General features: G+C 46.4%; 1 protein-coding gene across 3 annotated transcripts in view; it reads left to right on the top strand.

Moving 5' to 3' along the window:
- Window positions 1–20,855, top strand: part of PDZK1 (PDZ domain containing 1) — a 65,417-nt gene that overhangs the window by 11,131 nt on the left and 33,431 nt on the right. Inside the window, exon 2 of one of the 3 annotated variants that reach the window (XM_003806205.7) lies at window positions 17,816–17,899. The exons of 1 other annotated variant lie outside the window; for it this stretch is intronic. The gene's annotated coding sequence lies outside the window, so the exon portion shown is untranslated. Of the gene's footprint in view, window positions 1–3,526; window positions 3,623–17,815; window positions 17,900–20,855 lie in introns of those variants that run through there. One more of the 3 variants, XM_034963316.3, reaches the window with a different exon arrangement.

Here is a 20,855-nt window from a genome sequence, read left to right as displayed (position 1 = left end):
TGTATTCTGTTTTATAATATTTTATTTAAATTTTTAAAAATTGAAAGGCCCAGTTGCGGTGGCTCACGCCTGTAATCCCAAGCCTTTGGGAGGCCGAGGTGGGAGGATCACTTGAGCCCAGGAGTTTGAGACCAGCCTGGGCAGCAAAGTGAGACCATGTCTTTACAAAAAATACAAAAATTAGCCACGTGTGGTGGTGCGTACCTGAAGTCCCAGCTACTCAAGAGACTTAGGTGGGAGGAGCCCGGGAGTTCACGGATGTAGTGAGGTATGATCTTCACTGCACTCTGGCCTGGTTGACAGTGAGACCCTGTCTCGAGAAAACCAAAATCAAAAATTACACACACACACAAATTAACCAATCGTACAAGATATTAAAAATATAATACACCATGACAAATGGAATAAGGTTTCATTTTTAGAAATTCTTGGATGATTTAATATTAGGAAATCTATTAATTAACATACTACTGGATAAAAAAGAAAGTCAATATTACCTTCTGATAACATCTTACATTAATTACCACTAAAATCCTAAGTAAAATGGTAATGGATGAATACTATTCAATATAATGGAGAAATGTATATCTCAGATAAAATTGCAGCATCATATTTAATGGTAAAATATGGGATAATTTCTATTAATATTAGGAGCAAGGCAGAGATGCTTCCTATTATTTCTGTTATTTCACATTGTTCTGAAAGTGTTTGCCATTATATTTAGACAAGAAAATAAAGCAAAGGGTATAAATATTGGAAATCTTAAGGCAAATTTATTACTATTTATATGTGATATAACTTACATCTAGAAAACCCAAGAAACTTAATTAAGAATTATTAGAAACAATAAAAGATAGAGCATCTGAATAGGCAGTTCACAAAAGACGAAATGCAATAAAAAGTTTTTCAGTTTTACAAGTATTCAGGGAAGTACAAATTAAAAATTCAGAGTTCAGAATTTCAGAATTACCAGCTGTTAAGTGAACAAAAATTTAAAAGATAAATTTTGGTAAGAGTAAGAAGAAATATGTGCAATCATTCACTCTAGGTAGAACTATACATTGTTACGGAGCTTTGGGGGAATACTCATTATATATTAACATTTCAAATGCACATACCCTGTCCCTTTGGCTATAGCTTACAGAAATAAAAGCATGAGTGTGCTAGTATATATGTACAAGGATATTCACTGCAGCATTTTTTATAATACCAAAAAAATAGAAACAGGTGAAGGCCAGGTGTGGTGGCTCACACCTGTAATCCCATCACTTTGGGAGGCGTGCGGATCACCTGAGGTCAGGAGTTCGAGACCAGCCTGGCCCACATGGTGAAACCCTGGCTCTACTAAAAATGCAAAAATTAGCTGGGTGTTGTAGCAGGTGCCTGTGATCCCACCTACTCAGGAGGCTGAGGCAGGATAATTGCTTGAACCTGGGAGGCAGAGATTGCAGTGAGCCAAGATCACGCCACTGCACTCCAGCCTGGGCAACAGAGCAAAACTTTGTCGCCTTCCTGCCCCCATAATAAAAGGAAACAGGTGAAGACCCACTGGTGAGAATGGTTGAATAAATTATTGCAGATCCACAGAATAGAATGTTATGTAATTATAGTTTGTATAAAATAATAAACTAAATTAGTGTATATACATACAATTTAATAAGGTACTTATTAATACATAAGATTAAAATTTTCCTGGATATAATTATTAGTAAGAAAATATGGTAGAAGGAAAAGTTTCATTCACTATAGCAAACAAAGAACCCATCAAATGTCCAGAAAAATGTAACAACATTCCGAATAGGACCTATAGGATACAAACTATACAGTACTATTAAGGAACATAAAAGAAAATCTAAGTAGAGACGATTGTTAATTTCTTCTGTACTTATCTATACATTTGTCACAATCCTAATAAAACATCCCAGCAGCAGCTCATGGTATGGCCCCAATGTCCTTTCCTAGCCTTGACCTCTCCTTGTTCCTTCTCCTGTGTTATCATACCTTCATGCTACACCAGAATGTCCTGGTGACTCTTGAAACATGGAATATTAAGTGACAAAGAGGATAAATGAATAAAATGACAAATCATTTTATTCAAAGAGGAAGATAAAGAAGGATTGCAATTATTCATTCAGCCCAGAATTATGGTTAAAAAGCGTAGACTCTAGAGCCAGAGTGTTTGTGTTCAAATCCTGGTCCTAAAACTTAATAGTGGCGCCGGGCGCGGTGTCTCACGCCTGTAATCCCAGCACTTTGGGAGGCCGAGGTGGGCAGATCACGAAAGTCAGGAGATCGAGACCATCCTGGCTAACACGGTGAAACCCCATCTCTACTAAAAAAAATACAAAAAATTAGCCGGGCGTGGTGGCGGGCGCCTGTAGTCCCAGCTACTCGGGAGGCTGAGGCAGGAGAATGGCGTGAGCCCGAGAGGCGGAGCTTGCAGTGAGCTGAGATCGCGCTACTGCACTCCAGCCTGGGCGACAGAGCAAGACTCTGTCTCGAAAAAACAAAAATAAAAACAAAAAAAACTTAATAGTTGCATGACTTGGTCAAGTTTCTTAGGCTCCTGGGCCAGGCACTATGCTCAGCCTTTAATAAATAGACATATTTCAGAAACACGGAGCATCTATAATGTGTCAGACACCATGGGGCACAGAAAGATCACTAACACAGCAGAGGCAGACGTTTTAGTGGTTAAATGGTCTCTAGAGTCAGACCAGGATGTTTCAGATCTGGCTTTGAAACTTAACTATCTGTGTAATATTGGGCAAGTTTCTTAATCTCTTAATGACCTATAAAATGGTGACAAAATATTCCCTTCCTTGGGTTGTGAGGGTCAAATGAGGTCACCTATGTAAACTACTTAGCACAGTGCCTGGCAGAGAGTAAGGGCTCAATAAATGATAGCTATGATTAGTTTTATGCTTTCTTATATTGGAATCAATGGACAGTGTTCCAGGCACATCTACCTGCAAGACTGTGTTTAGTCCTTATAAAACACTAAGCTATTATTATTTTTTAAAATTTATTATTTGTACGAAGCATATAGAGGCTTGGAGAGGACTTGTGACTTGCTTAAAATCACAGCTCCTAAGTTGGGGAGCAGGACTCTAACCCAAGTTATGAGAGTCTTTCTCTTGGAGTCCCCTTTGTCCCTCTCCTCACAGCCGCTCATCCATTCACGAACAGCTGTTAACACAAGAACGACTGTACTAAGAAAAGTAATAAGGTCATAAAGTGTCAAGGGGCAGCACAGGAGAAATTCTGGATGAGGGATATGGAAAGGCTGCAAGATGGCAATGAAGTTAGGCCTTCATAGTTGTGTGTGGGCTCTGGGGAGCTGGTGACTAAAGAATACGGTGGGTGAATTAAGGTGGGGAATGGGCTGAGGAGATCTGGCTTCCAGTCCTGGCTCCGCACTAGGTAGCTATGGAATGTTGACAAGGTCGTGTCCCTTCTCTAGGCGTGTTTCCTAAGGGACTGGTGCAGCGGGATGGGAGGGGCGCAGGGTAGGGACCGCTTCCAAGGAGAGAGAGGACAGGCGGGAGGGGCTGATGCAGCTGGTCACTCCGCTGGAGTGGCCAGGCTTCGCGGTGCCTAGGGCCGAGTTGAAGAAGGGCATGTAAGTCTGTTGTGGGCCCCTCACCAGCGCTGGGGGGCAGCGAGGTCACTGGGCAAGGATGCTCTGGGAAGTGACCTTGGTGCCCGGGAGGGGAGCACCCTGTTGTGATGCAGGCGGGGCAGCGCGGAGCCGGCGGCGCTGATTTCGCACTCTGGCCGCTAGAGGGCGCTGCCTTTCAGCCAAAGCCGAGTGACCCCCTACCTGCCCCGCGTTGGCCCGCGTCACTCCAGCCACGGGCCATCCAGCGAGCATGGGGGCTAGCCAGGGAAAGTCTAAACTAGGAGGGGAGATGAGGGGGTGCAAAGTTGGGCCTGGTGGGTCCTGGGGACGCAGCATGTACTAGAGCGGCACCTGGCCCTCAACAGAGGGAGAGCGGGTGGTCGTGAGAAGTCTGGGAATTTTCCGGGCCCACTACACGCCAGGGGCGGGTCTCCCCTCTTAAAACGTTGTGAGCCCCAGCGCGGGCAGGGGGCGAGGGTGCCCGTGGAGTTGGCATCCTCATCTTTGATGGTCCCCGGGGCTCCTGAGCTGCGCTGGTGGCCCCAGGGCTCGGTGCCTCTCTCAGGCGACAGCTCACAGACGGCGGGAAACTCTTCCCTCCCGCACCTTCGGAGGCGGTCCTGGAGTCTTGTGGACTCCTGGGTTCAAATCCAAGCTTTGTGTGACCAGCACATTGCTGGATCTCACTCAGCCTCACATTCCTCTTGTGTTTAAAACTACCTCATAGGAATGTGGTGACGGTTAGATGACACATAAAGCTTTGCCAGAGGTTGCTGGACCTCACTCAGCCTCACATTCCTCTTGTGTTTAAAACTACCTCATAGGAATGTGGTGACGGTTAGATGACACATAAAGCTTTGCCAGAGGTTTTCTGGGGAGGGTGGGGACAAGAGGGCAAGGAAGAGTCTCCATTTCCTCTGCCACCGGAGCCCGGATCTAACCTCTCAGAGGAGCTGGAAGGTCAGCTCTGAGCTCCACAAATACCTCTGTATACAGATCTCCCACAACACTGAAAAAGATGCCCAGAAAGATCTCATTTGCAGCTGTGAAGGGGCTTCTTTTTCAATCTCCACAACCCCAACTGCCTTAAAGTAGAACCAGACTTGTTAGTAGACAGAGGTTTGGGCTGGGGGGCCCTTGAAGCTCTTGTCTGAGATCTCAGGCTTCCTGCTCAACACACCAAAGCAGGTGCCTGACATAAAGGCGCCATGGACCTCTTTGGTGGTCTGGGAAGGCATATGGAGTCCCTTCTCAGAACAACATTTAAAAATTAATAAGATACATGGGATAATAAAGGGAACAAATTATGACAAGACAGTTGTCAAAACATTAGAAGAATGTGTGGTAGAGCAGTACACATGCTTCTTTAGATTTGACATCAGCCTAATAACTGTTGTAATTCTGTAGTAGTGCTGAGCGTTAAGGACATTTGGAGAAATCTATAAAAACTGTAATGAGATTTGAAAATATTTGTGTTTTCTATTGATGGCAAATTCTATTGTGGTTCATTGTCTACATTCATAACTGAAGCAAGTGCTGACTTTCAATTAAAGATTAGTGAAAATAAAGATGTATTTTTCCCCCAATTCACAAATCCCATGAATAAATCTATTCACGGACCTCCAAGAGGTCCATGACGTGAACCACCTAGGACATGAACTTCCCTCGGAGGTGCCTCACAGGGCCAGCTCCAAGCCCCGTGGCACCTCCCGGCTTGTCTCAGGCCAATCCTTGAAGAGCTCCAGCAGATCTAAACTTTGGTAACTTTCCTCTGGTAATTTGAGGAATTCCTCCATTTGAGGAATGTCAGAATGGGGCCAGGATTCCTGAATGCCCATGGAAGAAAAGCGAGCATGCTGGTCTGGCGGGCAGAAATAACCTTCTCCCCAGACTCCAGAGGGCAGAGGACATTTCCCTCCAAAAGGCAAGTTTCTCAGGGACCTCATGAGAAGCCTGTCCTCACCTGAGCAGTTCTGTCAACCAACCCATCCCTTCACCTGGACCCCAGGTCCCCAGCAGGCCTTTTTACCTCGAGACAGAAGTTCTTCTTTCTTGTTCTCAGACTGGGGGCTCACGTTGAAATGGCTCTCAGTCCTCAGATTGTCCTTGCATCTTGTTAAAACCCTATCTCTCCAGTTTCGTCATTGCTCACACTTTCATAGCTGTTATTATATTCGCTCTTTGAAAACCACAGAATGGGTTGTTAGCAGTCATAGATCTTCCGCCACCCCCACTGTGGATTTTTTTCTCCTTTCTCTCCTGCAACTGGTCCTCCATCTCCTTCTCCTTTCCTCTCCCTTGTTTTGTCTTTTTGGTGTTAGAAATAGACTAGGGTGCTGAGGGGGCTAAGAAAAACCACTTCTTAAAATTCTTTTCTTTACCCTGGGGAACAAAGATTTTGTATTTGCTAATTCATAATAAGGAAAGGACTGATGATAGAATAACTAGAAGATAAAAGGACAGAATGTCCTCTCAAGTATAAAGAAAGGTACCAAGTCTTCTCCTGAGAGTAGGTTTTGGTTAGAAGTAGGACAGAGAACACAGCTGCTCCAGGCTGAAAGGGAAGGTGGTCAGGGAACTGTCAAGAAGGCTTGGGTGAGGGTGGTGGTGAGCAGGGGAGGCAACAAGTGGGGGCACCAAAATGGTCCTGATGTGGTGGGGGGGAGGATGAATGACTGACCTTATCTTCCCACCCACCCATTTTTTTTCTTTTTCTTTTTTCTTTCTTTCCTTTTTTTTTTTTTTTTTTTTTTTTTTTTTTTTTTTTTTTGAGACAGGGTCTTGCTCTGTCACCAAGGCTGGAGTGCAGTGGGGCAATCATGGCTCACTGCAACCTTGACCTCCTGGGCTCGAGTGATCTTCCCACCTCAGCCCCTCAAGCAGCTAGGACCACAGTGTACGCCACCACACCTGGATAACTTTTTATTTATTTATTTATTTATTTATTTATTTATTTATTTATTTTGAGATGGAGTTTCGCTGTGTCACACAGGCTGGAGTACAGTGGCGTGATCTCAGCTCACTGTAACCTCTGCCTCCCGGACTCAAGTGATGCTCCTGCCTCAACCTTCTGAGTAGCTGGGATTACGAGAGCCTGCCACCATGCTGGACTAATTCTTGTATTTTTAGTAGAGACAGAGTTTCATCATGTTGGCCAGGCTGGTCTGAAACTCCTGACCTCAAGTGATCTGCCTGCCTTGGCCTCCCAAAGTGCTGGGATTACAGGCGTGAGCCACCATGCTTGGTTGATAATTTTAAAAATGATTTGTATGGATGAGGTCTCCCTATGCTGCCCCGCCTGCTCTTGAACTCCTGGGCTCAAACAATCCTCTGGCCTTGGCCTCCCAAAGTGCTGGGATTACAGGCCTGAACCACCACTCCCAGCTTCCCATCCATTTCTATTCTGTTCTGTTCTTCCTTGGTCAGTGATGGCTTGGGAGATTACAACAATTGTGCCTAAATTCTAGGGTTGTGCCCTTAGATGGCAGGAGCATTAGTCTGAGAATTAGAAGCATTGGGCTCTAAGTCCTGCAAGGCTGGGCCAGGCCGTGTGCCAAAGGGCACAGCACACCAGGAAGCCCCACGGTTCTGGAGGAACACCTGTCATGATTGCCACCCAGTGCCAGGCTACCCAGGAATTCAAGGGTGGAGGGAGGGTGGGGGAAAATTTTTCATAACTAGTCTAGAGACTCTCTTTTCCTTCTTATTCCTGTTATTGTAGTACTCTGTGGTCCTAAAAACAGTAGGGTGCTCTGGGGTTTGAGAACTCCCAGATGGCTCCACTGAAGCCATCGTCAAATGAGACAGATATTAGAAATATTTCTTCACTCCAAGCCGGGCGCGGTGGCTCACGCCTGTAATCCCAGCACTTTGGGAGGCCGAGGCGGGTGGATCACGAGGTCAGGAGATTGAGACCATCCTGGCTAACACAGTGAAACCTGTCTCTACTAAAAATACAAAAATTAGTTGGGCGTGGTGGTGGGTGCCTGTAGTCCCAGCTACTGGGGAGGCTGAGGCAGGAGAATGGTGTGACCCCCCGGGAGGCGGAGCTTGCAGTGAACCGTGATTGCGCCACTGCACTCCAGCCTGGATGACAGAGTGAGACTGTGTCTCTAAAAAAAAAAAAAAAAGAAAAAAGAAAAGAAATACTTCTTCACTCCATCAAAGTGTTAGCTTTCACTGCAGAATGAGTCCATTCTGGGAGCCTGGGGGTTGGGAACCCATGTTGGGAAGAGGAGTGTCTCACCATCATCCTGGTCACAGGACCAGTCCACCACAGCCCACAGGATACTGGGTCCCACTGGCATAAACTGCTAAACTGGGCCTGGTCTCTGCTATCCCAGTATCCTTATTTGCTGTCTCTATGATAGTGTTCAAACAGATGACCTCTCTGCTCTCTAAAATGGAGACTTCTCCCTCCTTGGGTCTATGAGAACCTTCCAAAGGTTGGCTCTGAGAGCACTCAGCATTCCTTATCATCCAGGAGCTGTAAAACAGTGATTATTAGCAACATGAAGAGAAGTTAAAGGCAACCAGAGTTGTGGGTGAGTGAGGTTGGGGCCACTTAAGTACTAGCTGACACACATGTATTCATACTGGTTATTGCAAAAAACCTCAAAGTTCTGCAAAGACCTCAGGGCTCAAAAGTGAATCGCAGCGCACTTCCTTTTCATCAGCCATGTAGTGTCTGTCCATCCTGCAAACAGTTGCACGCACAGTTTTCTGCAAATGTTGCTTTTGGTCACTTCTCACAAGGTTATTGTGTGCCAGGCCCTGCGGGATTGACGATGACTGAATGGGGCCTGCTCTCAAGGCGAGCACACTGTTGAGAGAGGCCTGCATTCCCGTGAGATGAAGCAGAAGCAGAATGCACCAAGAGCTCTAAGTACCCCAGAAGTGAGAGAGAACCCAGGAAGCAGGGGAGGTTGGGAGGAAGAAAAGGAGACTGCCCTGTGGGCGCAGACAGTGTTAGGCACTCTGTGTGGACAATGTGACATTTAAATTGAGCTTTGAAAGAAGGCAGGATTTCAAAAGGCAGGGGTAGAGGAACAGTATGAACCAGCAAGGAGCAGGGACATATGGGGCTGGTTTGGAAGTCAGTGAAGCAATGAGGTGGCTGAAATATAGGCTGCCTCCTGGTCATCCGCAACCTCCCAAATATGTATCCTGTGGGCCTTTCAATGTCTAAGGTGTATGAGTCCAGTTACACAATTTAGCAACTGATAGATTGTTTTCAAGATACTAATAGTAAGTGCTCGACATTAAGACAAAGAAAAACTGAGTGGACATTGAATTGTATTTCCATCTTACTTCTGTAGAATTATGGGGTTTTGGAAGCAGAAGAGACTGCAGCAGTCTTCCAGTCCCTGGAAGTGTGCGGACACTTGCATGCCAGTGTTTCCCAAACTTGAGCGTGTATTAACATCACCAGCAGGGCATCTTTGAACAATTCGGATGGCTGGGCCCAGCTGCAGAGTTTCTAATTCGGGGACTCAGGGCAGGGGTGGGGGTGGTCCAAGAAGTTGTATTCCTAACAAGTTCCCTGGTGCTATTGTTGCTGTAATGCTCCTTGCGAACTGTTCAGGGTAATACCTCTTGCATCCTCTGCTTGAATCTGTCTACTGTTCTGCAGCTCACTACCACCCAAAGTATCCACACAATATCCCTTGTGGAATACTTCCAGTAAAATTCTTCCTTGTGCTGCTGTCAGTCCTGCCTGCCTTTAACTTTCAATGAAGTCTGCTGAGGGCCCCACATGGGAAATGTCTATGGATGGCAGGCAAGTCTCAGGCACATGAGGCAGACTGCCTGGATTTAGGTCCTGACTCCACTTACTACGTGACCTTGGATAAGTCATTCAACCTTTCTGTGTTTTCCTCAACTGTGGAATGGGGATAATAATTGCAGTTATATCACAGAACTGCTGTTTAGAGTAAATGAGAAAGTGTGTAAAACAATTGGCATGGTGCTTGGCATATAAAAGTACTCAGGTGTGGGCTAGTATCATTACCTAGTGTTCTTTTTTTCTTTTTTCTTTTTTTTTTTTTGAGACAGAGTCCCACTCTGTTGCTCAGGCTGGAGTGCAGTGGCACAATCTTGGCTCACTGCAACCTCTGTCTCCTGGGTTCAAGTGATTCTCGTGCCTCAGCCTCCTGAGCAGCTGGGATTGCAGCCACCGCTCCCACGCCCAGCTAATTTTTTGTATTTTTTAGTAGAGAAGGGGTTTCACCATGTTGGTCAGGCTGGTCTCAAACTCCTGACTTTAGGCAATCCACCTGCCTCGGCCTGCTAAAGTGCTGGGATTACAGGCGTGAGCCACCGCACCTGGCCAGCATTACCTAGTTTTCCTTTCTACTCAGGAGTCTATCAAATCTCTGAAGAAAGTTAATCATTCTAAAGTTTCTCCTTTCTGGGCTAAATATCCCCAGCTCCTGCAATTATTTCTTATAATTATTTCAGTGCTTTCATGGTTCCAATATTTTGTTTGTCCTTTCCCCTCTTCTCTGAACAGAGTCCAGTTTGTCAGTCTCCCTTGTTAGATACATGGCTCAGACCTGCTACCTGCCTCGGCTTAGTCCAAGTCTCGTGTGTTCACTGCAGCCAAAGGTCACTTTAGCTTTGTAGCTATTTCTACATTTCACTGGACTGTGTTAGACTTCCAGGCCATGAAGGTGCCAGAGGCTACACCTGCATGTAAAGAGTAGAGCTCATTCTCCTGTCACATTTCCCCTTGTTGCTTAGCATGTGTGAGTTTGGGGAGTGTGGGTGAGGGAGAGTAACTCTGACCTTGGCCCAGTTCAGGGCCTACTGTGATGGTTGGTGAGCAGCCCCAGTGGCTGTGAGGAAGCACATTTGAGGCTCCAGGGGCTGGTGCGAGGGCCAGCTTCTCCCCTGGAGAAGGGTGAACTGACACCTAGCACAGCCAACAGTTTTCTGGAAGGAAACAAAGCCTCAGAGCCAGAGACACATACAGCAAAGCTGTGCAGGCATTTCAGCCCCTGTCCCAGCCACTGTCACTGCTGGCCTTTAGCCCAGGGTCGTTGGTAATAGAATAATGATAAAATATGGAGAGGGAGTCAGGGCTGGGTTTTTTTTGTTTCGCTTTTTTTTTTTTTTTGAGACAGAATCTCGCTTTGTCACCCAGGCTGGAGTGCAGTGGCACAATCTCGGCTCACTGCAACCTCTGCCTCCCGGGTTCAAGCGATTCTCCTGCCTCTGCCTCCTGAGTAGCTGGGACTACAGGCGCGTGCCACCATGCCTGGCTAATTTTTGTATTTTTAGCAGAGACGGGGTTTTGCCATGTTAGCCAGTCTTGTCTTAAACTCCTGACCTCAGGTAATCCACCTGCCTCGGCCTCCCAAAGTGCTAGGATTACAGGCACGAGCCACCATACCTGACCTCAGGGCTGTTTTATTGTGGAGACAGAGGTGGCAGCTTCAGGGGTTTGGGTATCAAGATGACAGGGCAGGCCTGGAAAAAAATGTCTCTCTCAGCCTCTATTCTAATTTCCAGTCTGTAGTGAATGGCTCACCAGGTACTCTCAAGTTATGTCTTTTAAAACAGAAGGCATAGAAAAATGTGCCCAAATTACTTTGGTGTCCTATAGAGCCTGTTTTGTCCCTCTCCGGTCATAGAGGACACCAAGATCCTTTGCGGCCAGGCCTCCTCCTGAGGGAGACCAGGCCTGTGGGGCTGCTCCGAGAGCTGCCTGCAAGCCACACTATGTGAATCCCAGTGCAGGGCTCCTCTGAAAGACACCTGCGAAGCTGTCTTTGGCTGAAGAAGTTGGGGAAACTGGTCTCCCACACTTGGCAATGGCCATTCTTTCTCAACCTTCCCTCAGGCACGAAGAGTCCCAGGTCTTGATGCCTCATTCTTCCATCAAAGATTTAACATTTACCTTCCCTGGTATTTTCAGTTGATCCAGAGGAAATGAATAGGTAGTACTTAGCAAAGGGTGCTTAGCAAAAAAATACTCTGCTGAGTGGAATTGCAGGCACTTCTACAGTTGTCTGGAGGCACAGAGGCTGCACTCTACCCTAAGGCAAACTGGATGGTGCCATCCTCATGCTGACTTGGGCTTTAGAGGAGAAAATGTACTTTCTTCAGTGGATAATAAAGACAATCATTGGTCAGGTGTGGTGGCTCATGCCTGCAATCCCAGTACTCTGGGAGGTTGAGGTGGGTGGATCACTTGAGGTCAGGAGTTCAAATTCAGCCTGGCCAACATAGTGAAACCCTGTTGCTACTAAAAATACAAAAATTAGCTAGGCGTGGTAGAGCACACTTGGAATCCTGGTTGGGAGGCTGAGGCAGGAGGATCACTTGAACCCAGGAGGCAGAGGTTGCAGTGAGCTGAGATCATGCCACTGCACTCCAGCCTGGGTGACAGAACGAGACTACATTTCCAAAAAAAAAAAAAAAAAGACAAGCATTGCTTTTTCCTTGGCAAGAATTCTTTTTCTTTTTTTTTTTTTTTTGAAACAGAGTTTCGCTCTTTCACTCTGTTGCCCAGGCTGGAGTGCAGTGGCGCAACCTCGGCTTACTGCAACCTCTGCCTCCTGGGTTCAAGTGATTCTCCTGCCTCAGCCTCCCAAGTAGCTGGGACTACAGGTGCCCACCACCACGCCCAGCCCATTTTTTGTATTTTTAGTAGAGACGGGGTTTCACCATGTTGGCCAGGCTGGTCTCGAACTCCTGACCTCAAGTGATCCACCTGCCTCGGCCTCCCACCGTGCAGGGATTACAGGTGTGAGCCACCGCGCCCAGCATCCTGGCAAGAATTCTAAGCAACAGAGAAAACAGGATGGGCACAATTAGTTTACTTTCCAAGCTAGAATGTCAGGGGGCACTGGAACCATTCTGGGGAAGGTAATACTTTCAGGTGGAATGTCTTTTTTTTTTCTGAGACAGAGTCTCGTTCTCTTGCCCAGGCTGGAGTGCAATGGCATGATCTCAGCTTATTGCAACCTCCACCTCCCGGGTTCAAGCAATTCTTCTGCCTCAGCCTCCCAAGTAGCTGGGATTACAGGCACCTGCCACCACGCCCAGAAGATTTTTTTTTTTTTTTTTGTATCTTTAGCAGAGACAGCGTTTTGCCATTTTGGCCAGGTTAGTCTCGATCTCCTGACCTCAGGTGATCTACCCACCTTGGCCTCCCAAAGTGCTGGGATTATAGACATGAGCCACCGCGCCTGGCAGGGATGTCTTTTCTTTTTTTGAGACAGAGTCTTGCTCTGTCGCCCAGGCTGGAATGCAGTGGCGCAATCTCAGCTCACAGCAACCTCTGCCTCCCAGGTTCAAGCGATTCTTCTGCCTCAGCCTCCCTAGTAGTTGGGATTACAGGCATGCACCATCACGCCTGGCTAATTTTGTATTTTTAGTAGAGACAGGGTTTTTCCATGTTGGCCAGGCTGATCTTGAACTCCCGACCTCAGGTGATCCGCCCACCACGGCCTCCCAAAGTGCTGGGATTACAGGCGTGAGCCACCGTGCCTGGCCGAGGGATGTCTTTTAAATCAAGCTACAGACTTGGGCCACTAGGCTGTTCATGGTTCCTGATTCTTTCTCACTGACCCTTTACCTCTGCATGGGATGGTCCCCAGAGGGATGAGGTCAGGCTGAGGCTGTAGCCTTGATATCCCTGACACTTTCCTTGCTCTTCTCCTGTTCCCCATTCTGGACCTTTGGGGGCCCTTGAGGGTCTGGCTTTTTAAGGCAGAATCCAAACTGCCCAAGAACCACTGATTGTTTCTGTATCTCTCAGAAAGGGGCAACCAAATACCCTTTTAACCAACACTCCAAGAGTGCCAAGACCAGACCTTGGTACATGCAGGAACCCAGAACATGGCATGTTCTTGTTCTGTGCCTTTTTCTTATGGTGGAAAAGGATTGTGTATTCTGACCCCTCATCTGGGAAAAGGAAGAACGAGTGAATTACTACTCGGATATCCTTGGCAGCCAGCTTGCAAGTGTTAATAATTCATAGCTCTCCAAGGATCCTCAGGCCTCCCCTGTCCTGACACTTGGTTACTGAAAAGAACTAGAAAGTTCCAGTCAGCAGTCATGTGGGGCCACAGTGTGTGCTGCAGCCAAGTGGCATTGCCCCGTCTCCAGCCTGTCACCCACACTGCTATAAAACATTTATCTCAGTCTTGCATCTGGACCCTGGCCTAATAAATTCCTCCAAAGGTATGCAGAGTACACAGTCGCCTCTTAAGGTGGGATGAGGCCAGAGTAACAGAGAGAGTGGAAAGGGAGCCTGTCATAAATATTGACTCTAGACAGGGAGAGAAAACCACTGGAGCTTAAAATTCCAGGCTCAGAGTAAGTTAATGAGCTACTAAAAAGACAACGTAGTAGGACATGCATACTAGGACCATCAGACCTGAAGTTGGAGGAAAAATTTGAGGATACCCACTGAGCCAGGCAGACTGGTATAGTAGAAAGGGCATTGGCCATAAAAGCAAAAGCACAGAGTTTTTAGCCATGTTTCTGCCTGAGGTGGCTGTGGCTAAGTCACTTCACCTCTCTGAGTCTTTGTTTTATAATAAAGAAAAATTGAGATGATACAATTCAATAACAACAAAAACAACTTGATTTTAAAAATGGGCAAGCAAATTGAATAGACATTTATCTAAAGAAGATACAAATGGCCAGTAAGCACGTGAAAAGATGCCCAACATCATGAATCATTAAGGAAATGCAAATCAAAACCACAATGAGATGTCACCTCAAACCCATTAAAATGGCCATCAATTAAAAAACAAACAAACAAAAAACAGAAAAGAACAAGTGTTCATGGGAATGTGGTGAAATTGGAACCTTTCTATGTTGCTGGTGAGAAAGCAAAATGGTGCAGCCACCGTGGAAAACAGTATGGTGTATGGTGGTTCCTTAAAAAATTAAATGTATGATCCAGCAATTCCTTTTCTGGGCAAATATCCAAAAGATTTGAAAACAGGGACTTGAACAAATATTTGTACATCCATTTTCATGGCAGCATTATTGACTGCAGCCTAAAGGTGGTAGCAACCCATTCCTTGATGGACGAATAAATAAAATGTGGTGTATGTACACAGTGGAATATTATTCACCCTTCAAAAGGAAGGAAATTCTGACATGTGCTACAACATGAATGAACTTTGAAGACATTTGCTAAGTGAAATAAGCCAGTCACAAAAGGACAAATAGCATATGATTCCACACATAGAAGGTGCTTAGAGTAGTCAAATTTGTAGAAACAAAGTAGAAAGGTGGTTGCCAGGGGCTGGAGAGGAAGGAATAGAAAATCGTGTTTAATGGCTACACAGTTTCACTTTGGGAAGATGAAAAATTTCTGGAGATGGATGGTGGTGATGGTTGCCCAATAGTGTGAAAGTACTTAATGCCACTGAATTGTATAATCAAAATGATTAAAATGATAATTTTTTTGTTATGAATATTTTACCACAATTTAATTTTTTTTTTTTGAGACAGGGTCTCGCTCTGTAGCCCAGGCTGGCATGCAGTGGCATGATCGTGACTCACTGCAGCCTTGATCTCACAGGCTCAATCAATCCTCCTGCCTCAGTCTCCTGAGTAGCTGGGACTACAGGTGCTCACCACCACACCCAGCTAATTTTTGTATTTTCTGCAGAGATGGGGTTTCACCATGTTGCCCAGGCTGGTCTCAAACTCCTGGACTCAAGCATTCCTCCCGCCTCAACCTCCCAAAGTGCTGAGATTATAGTCATGAGCTACCGTGCCCAGCCAATTTTTAAAAATTGGAGAGATCAAAGCTTCCTGACCAGATTGCTCAGGTGTGCCACATGTAGGTTATTGGCATGCCAAGATATTGATCCCTTTCATTTTTGAATAGATCATGCAGAGCTGAGCACAGCTGAAATCCTCAGGCAGGTCACTTGAAGAGCTTCTTCTTACTCCAGTATGCTATACACATATTGTAATGTTTAAAATTTCAATATAATTTAATTATTATTTATACAGAATAAGTGCATGAAACAAAAATGCATAGCTCGGTAATTAATCTTAAATACCTGTGTAACCTTCACTTAGCTCAAGAACTAGAATATTGCCAGCATACCAGAAGTTAGGGTCGTGTGTTACCACCTAAGCAGGAATCCCCCAAAGTTCTGCCCTATATTTGGACATTATGTAAATGGAATCCTAGTATGAAAACGAATGAACTACAGCTACTCACAGCAACATGAGTGAACCTCACAAACATCATATTGAATGAAATAAACCAGAGACAAAAGGAATACACCAGGCCTGTAATCCCAGTACTTTGGGAGGCCAAGGCGGGAGGATCACTTGAGGTCAGGAGTTCGAGACCAGCCTGGCCAACATGGTGAAACCCTGTCTCTACTGAAAATACAAAAAATTAGCCAGGCATGGTGGCGGGCACTTGTAATCCCAGCCACTCGGGAGGCTGAGGCAGGAGAATCACTTGAACTCAGGAAGCGGATGTTGCAGTGAGCTGAGATTGCACCACTGCATTTCAGCCTGGGCTGTAACAGAGTGAGACTCCATCTCAAACAACAACAACAACAACAGCAATTTTTAAAAATTTCTAAAAACCATACAATAACAACTATTTATACATGATAAAGGTAAGTGAGACCCAGAGAGTTAAAAATGAATTACTCTGGATCAAACACCTGGGAAATGGGAAATGGTGGCGTCAGAATTGAACTCAGGTGTTCTTTCTTTCTTTTTTGTTTTGTTGTTTTTTTTTTGGAGACAGGGTCTCACTCTGTCATTGAGGCTGGAGTGCAGTGGCATGATCACGGCTCACTGCAACCTCTGCCTCTCAATCAAGTGATCCTCCCACCTCAGCCTCCAGAGTAGCTGGGACTACAGGCATGCACCACCATGCCTGGCTTTTTGTACCTTTTGTAGAGACAAGGTTTTGCCGTGTGGCCCAGGCTGGTTTCGAACTCTTGAGCTCAGGCAATCTGCCCGCTTTGGCCTCACAAATTGCTGGGATTGTGATGAACTCAGGTGTTCTGATCCTAAATCCAGATTTTCCCATTCTACCTTCTGCTTTGAAAGATATAGAGGAGGCCAGGAGGGCTTAGCCCCAAGGTGGAGGAAGATAAGCTGGTATGAGGAAGCTGCTCAATGTTTGTCATTTTAAACCGTTTATCCATGGGCTCAGGTCATGTCTTTGTTGGGGGCCAAGCCAAGGCCCAGCAAAGACAAATGGCCCTTCCAGTGTGGGTGGAAGAGGGGTGAGGTCACCCAGTCCTCGGCCTGTGGTTTGCTTTGCCTCAGTGCCGGGAGCAATCTCTTGCCCTGATTTGCACTGTGGGCTGAGGATTCAGGTCAGTGAGAAGGCCAGTGCTAGAATTGTCTGTGTGGGTGCTGCTGATAGGGATCAGCTGCTGATCGTGGCTAGGGCTAGCGGCTGAGCACACGGGCACCAGCCTACTGCTCGGGCAGCAAGGCAGCAGGATGGAGGGGTTTGTAAAAATGCCTTCCACCTACCCTGCTGGGCTTGCCCGAGAGGCTCTGAGTGTGTGAAGGGGAAGACAATTATCGCTAGGCTGGAGAATAGAAAGAGCACCATCAGGTGAGAAAGAGAAGAAAAAAAGAGAGGGGAGAGAGTGGATAAGAAGAAGGAAGCCTGGGACACAAGAACAAGGGCTTTGCTTGCTCTAGGGCTTTGCTTGCTAAACTCCTAGGGAGCACACAAGTGAGAATCCAGGGCAGAGGGAAGCAGGATGGGTGCCCTGAGTGCTTGGCCCCATTTCCTGGGGCTTACTGGCCTCGTGGGTGGGAGTTTTATAGGCTACTGCTCCTTGGGGAGGCCTCAGTGATTGAGGATGCTCCTGTATGAGCCTCGGCCCTGACCCCGGGATGGGGGACTGGAGGATCCTAACAGGATTGGGGGTTGGTTGGGTGTAACCAAGGCATCTGCCAAAGGGAGAGTACCAAGAAAAGCGGAGGCACCTCCTCCCTGGCTGTCCTTCGCCCCCTCTCCCCTCCTTGTTCTCTGGGAGTGGCTGGCGAGCAGCGGCCTCCCCGCAAGGCCAGGCAGGTGGGCCAGAGCTTTTGGTTTGCTGAGGTTTGTCAGATTTTCCAGCTCAGGGCCCAGCCAGCTGGCAGGAAGCAGGACAGAGGTCACTTGAATTCAGACCACATGTCCCTGTTAAATACATTAGCTTTTAAATCAATCTCTGTTCAAAGTCCAGTGAGTTGCAAGCCTAATGCTCACCTGCAGAGACAGAATTCCTGAGTGAACGAACAGAGCAGCTCCTCTTCCATCTCCAGGTAAGAACTGCTCGTGTCCTCCTTGAGGGTGCTGGCCACCGGGGCCTGAACTACCTTCTTTCTTTTCCTTTTCCCTTTTTCTTTTTCCAAGCCAGTAGCTGGCTGTCTAGGGCAGAGAAGAGTCCCATGGGGAGGCAGCCAGGCCCCTTTGGCAGTGGTTGGGGGTGAGAGATGATCCACGCTCTGAGATTCTTTCTGCTGGAGATGCCCCTCACCTTTGCAGGCTAGGGTCTGCTTCACAAAGAAATTGGTAAACCGATCTCAGAAAAAGCTTTCCCGGGGTTGTATGGGGGTTTGATGTGCAGCCAAAGGGAGTGAGACAACAGACTTCACAGGTAACCAGGCGGATATGCCCAGGACCTTCCTACTGATACAGGGGCCTTGGGTAGCAGAGAAGACTCTTCTGGAAGCAGCCTTTAAAGGATGCAGCCTAACTTAGCTTGCCCACTAGATAATAAAAGCAGGCATCTTTCCTCTCTGTATCACACTGCAGCACTAAGACATGAGAAAAACCAGTGGATTTCCAGGCTGGCTGAATTTTAAAACATACATTCCCCAGGCTCTCACCTTTGGCATTTCTAAGTCTCCAGGCCTTGTGTGAATTGAAAGATCTTTATTTGAAAACTCTCCCAGAATCATTCTGATCAGTGCAGGTAGGTTTGGGAACCACTAGTAGTTTATTTCTTAAGCAGAAGACTCATGAGACTTAAGTATGACACTTACCTAAGGGTTCACTCGCTATGAAGACTCCTGGTCTGGGTTGGGTCCAGCTATGAAGATTTGGGTGTTGGCTCTGAGAAACACATTCTTCTTTATTTACTAAAATCTCTGCAATGTGTCATCAGGGCAGCTTTCAGTCTTGTATCTAGAAGGCAAGAGGGGGTAGCAGGGACTGCCTCAGGCCATGATTGTCCAGTCATCTGAAGTCTGCAGCAAATTACTCAGGGTCTTTGAATTTCTGTGTTATGATAGTAACTTGTGCTTATCTTTGACTTTTGTATGTTCTCTGCACCATAGGGTGTGAAGTTGCTGGTAATGATGTCTTATATTCATAGACCACTGGCTAGGCAGCTACTTCTCCCCCAGGGGAAAGAACATAGGACTGGAATACAAATCATCAGAGTTTTGATTCAGTTGCTAGTGACAGGCCATTAGACAAACTACTTAGCCAACTGGAGCCTCAGTTTCATTACTGATCAAGTGAAGGTCTGTCATCTTTTCCCCAAGAGTGTACTGAAAATAAAATTATAAGTACAAATGTGTGGTCCTGCATGGTGGCTCATGCCTGTAATCCCAGCACTTTGGGATGCCCAAGCTGGAGGATCACTTGAGGCCAGGAGTTCGAGACCAGCCTGGGCAATGAAGTGAGACCCCCGTCTCTACAAAAAATAATAATAAATTAATCCTGCATGGTGGCATGTGTCTGTGGTGTCAGCTACTTGGGAGGCTGAAATGGAAGGGTTGCTTGAGCCCAGGGGGTCGAGGCTACAGTGAGCCATGATTGCATCACTGCACTCCAGCCTGGGTGACAGACTGAGATCCTGTCTAAAAAACAAAAAACCATGAATATGTTAAAAACACAATGTAAGATGCCTAGATTTCAAATGTGTATATCGAAAGTCTCTGTAGAATAGTAAGAAGAAACAAATTGCAGTCACTTGGGAATCCTTGTCCTAGTCTTTTAATCTCATTGAGCCTCTGTTTGCTCACTTACAAATAAGAAGTTGAGACCAGATCATCATTAATGTCTTTTTCAGTTGGCCAAGTATAAGGTAGATCCTGGAGCCTTGAAGGGTAGCTCCTTGTCACTGGGGTATGAATTAAAATGTCACCTCCCAGGAAGGACTTTCTAAATCAGCCTCCCACCTCCATGCCACCAGTATCTCTATCATTCATAGCGTGTACCATCAGAAATCATCTCATTTGGGCTGGGTGCAGTGGCTCACATCTGTAATCCCAGCACGTTGGGAGGCTGAGGCAGGTGGATCACCTGAGGTCAGGAGTTCAAGACCAGCTTGGCCAACATGGTGAAACCCCATCTCTACTAAAAATACAAAAATTAGCCGGGCGTGGTACTGCCTGTCTGTAGTATTAGCTACTTGGGAGGCTGAGGCAGGAGAATTGCTTGAACCTGGGAGGTGGAGGTTGCAGTGAGCCAAGATTGTGCCATTGCACCCTAGCCTGGGTGACAAAGTGAGACTCCATCTCGAGAAAAAAAAAATCATCTCTTTTACTTGTCACCTTTGCCAGATGTTAAGCTTCAAGACTGCAGGGATCTTGTCGTTTGTGTTACTTGCTGTATTACCAGCCCCTTGAGCACTACCTGGCATAGAACATATTTGCATAAATTGAATTAGTGTGGCAGGGAAGGAGCTAGAAGAATAGATGCAGATGGCGATGGCTTTGATGAGGTGTTCCTCAGGAAAGGAGGTTGAAGGACTCCAATCCTCTCTCAGGGCATCTGAAGTCCAGGGTCTAATCATATGGGAATGGGTTTCTCTGGTCACTTCTTAGTGAAATGATTCTTGCATTCGTTGCATAGGGATGCAATGAGAGTGGCAAGCTGGAGCTAGATGTGTTTTCCTCAAGATCTCAGCAACTTCTTTCTTTGGTCCTTCATGAGGGACTGCCCAGATTTCCTTAATCTCTTTGCCTGATGGGTATCATGGCTAAGTGATTAAGAAAATGAGCATTGGGATTGGAAACCTGCACTCTAGATCAGGCTCTCTAAGCTTCTATTTCCTCATCAGTCAAATGGGCATATTAGAACCTAGTTCCGGAAGTTATGAGGGTTAAATGAATGCACATAGTGTCTAGCACATCTTAAGTGCTATTGAGATAATCTTCAGACAGCTTTGCTATTACATGACCCCCGGAAATGAAGGAACCCAGGCAATGGCAGGAGTTTTGGAAAGTAGAAAAGATAGCCCTAGCCCACTTAGTGGCAACTAGAGAA

The sequence above is a fragment of the Pan paniscus genome, chromosome 1 (genome assembly GCF_029289425.2).
Source record: "Pan paniscus chromosome 1, NHGRI_mPanPan1-v2.0_pri, whole genome shotgun sequence".
Classification (NCBI taxonomy): Eukaryota; Metazoa; Chordata; class Mammalia; order Primates; family Hominidae; genus Pan; species Pan paniscus.
The sequence above is the reverse complement of the archived record's forward strand: the minus strand, read 5'-3'. Positions and strand labels throughout refer to the sequence as shown.